Here is a 2,366-nt window from a genome sequence, read left to right as displayed (position 1 = left end):
ACAAAAATTAAATTCAAACAAAAAATATTAAAAGCAGCAGGAGAAAATACAAGGGAATCCCCATAAGGTTATCAACTGATTTTTCAGCAGAAATTCTGCAGGCCAGAAGGGAGTGGCAGGACATAATTAAAGTGATGAAAAGGAAAAACTTACAACCAAGATTCTCTACCCAGCAAGGATCTCATTCAGATTCGATGGAGAAATTAAAACCTTTACAGACAAGCAAAAGCTAAGAGAATTCAGCACCACCAAAGCAGCTTTACAACAAATGCTAAAGGAACTTCTCTAGGCAGGAAACACAAGAGAAGGAAAAGACCTACAATGACAAGCCCAAAACAATTAAGAAATGGTAATAGGAACACACATATCGATAATTACCTTAAATGTAAATGGATTAAATGCTCCAACCAAAAGACACAGACTGGCTGAATGGACACAAAAACAAGACCCATATATATGCTGTCTACAAAGACCCACTTCAGACCTAGGGACACATACAGACTGAAAGTGAGGGACTGGAAAAAGATATTCCATGCAAATGGAAATCAAAAGAAAGCTAGAGTAGCAACACTCGTATCAGACAAAATGACTTTAAAATAAAAACTATTACAAGAGACAAAGAAGGACACTACATAATGATCAAGGGATCAATCCAAGAAGAAGATATAACAACTGTAAATATGTATGCACCCAACACAGGAGCACCACAATACATAAGGCGAATGCTAACAACCACAAAAGGGGAAATTGACAGTAACACAATCATAGTAGGGGACATTAACACCCCACTTTCCCCAATGGACAAATCATCCAAAATGAAAATAAATAAGGAAACACAAGCTTTAAATGATACATTAAACAGATGGACTTAACTGACATGTATAGGACAGTCTATCCAAAAACAACAGAATACACTTTCTTCTCAAGTGCTCATGGAACATTTTCCGGGATAGATCATATCTTGGGTCACAAATCAAGGCTCGGTAAATTTACAAAAATTGAAAGCATATCAAGTATCTTTTCCAACCACAATGCTATGAGACTAGATATCAATTACAGGAAAAAAATATGTAAAAAATACAAACACATGGAGGCTAAACATTACACTACTAAATAATCAGGAGATCACTAAGGAAATCAAAAATACCTAGAAACAGGGCCTCCCTGGTGGCGCAGTGGTTGAGAGTCCGCCTGCCGATGCAGGGGATACGGGTTCGTGCCCCGGTCTGGGAGGATCCCATATGCCGCGGAGCGGCTGGGCCCGTGAGCCATGGCCGCTGGGCCTGCGCATCCGGAGCCTGTGCTCCACAACGGGAGAGGCCACAACAGTGAGAGGCCCGCATACCGCAAAAAGAAAAAAAAAAAAAAATACCTAGAAACAAATGACAATGAAAACACGATGACCCAAATCCAATGGGATGCAGCAAAAGCAGTTCTAAAAGGGAAGTTTATAGCAAAACGGAGCTGGAGGAACCAGGCTCCCTGACTTCAGACTATACTACAAAGCTAGAGTAATCAAGACAGTATGCTTCTGGAACAAAAACAGAAATATAGATCAATGGAACAGGATAGAAAGCCCAGAGAGAAACCTATCTACCTATGGTCACCAAATCCATGACAAAGGAGGCAAGATGATACAATGGAGAAAAAACAGCCTCTTCAAAAAGTGGTGCTGGGAAAACTGGACAGCTACTTGTAAAAGAATGAAATTAGAACACTCTGTAACACCATAAACAAAAATAAACTCAAAATGGATTAAAGACCTAAACGTAAGGCCAGACACTAAAAAAATCTTACAGGAAAACAGAGGCAGAACACTCTATGACATAAATCACAGCAAGATCCTTTTTGACCCACCTCCTAGAGAAATGGAAATAAAAACAAAAATAAACAAATGAGACCTCATGAAACTTAAAAGCTTTTGCATAGCAAAGGAAACCGTAAGTAAGACAAAAAGACAACCCTCAGAATGGGAGAAAATATTTGCAAATGAAGCAACTGACAAAGGATTAATCTCCAAAATTTACAAGCAGCTCATGCAGCTCAGTATAAAAAAAGCAAACAACCCAATCCAAAAATGGGCAGAAGACCTAAATAGGCATTTCTCCAAAGAAGATATACAGATTGCCAACAAACACATGAAAGGATGCTCAACATCACTAATCATTAGAGAAATGCAAATCTAAACCACAATGAGGTATTACCTCACACCAATCAGAATGGCTATCATCAAAAAATCTACAAACAATAAATACTGGAGAGGGTGTGGAGAAAAGGGAACCCTCTTGCACTGTTGGTGTGAATGTAAATTGATACAGCCACTATGGAGAACAGTATGGAGGTTCCTTAAAAAACTAAAAATAGAA

This window comes from Mesoplodon densirostris, chromosome 12 (genome assembly GCF_025265405.1).
Source record: "Mesoplodon densirostris isolate mMesDen1 chromosome 12, mMesDen1 primary haplotype, whole genome shotgun sequence".
Classification (NCBI taxonomy): domain Eukaryota; kingdom Metazoa; phylum Chordata; class Mammalia; order Artiodactyla; family Ziphiidae; genus Mesoplodon; species Mesoplodon densirostris.
The sequence above is the reverse complement of the archived record's forward strand: the minus strand, read 5'-3'. Positions refer to the sequence as shown.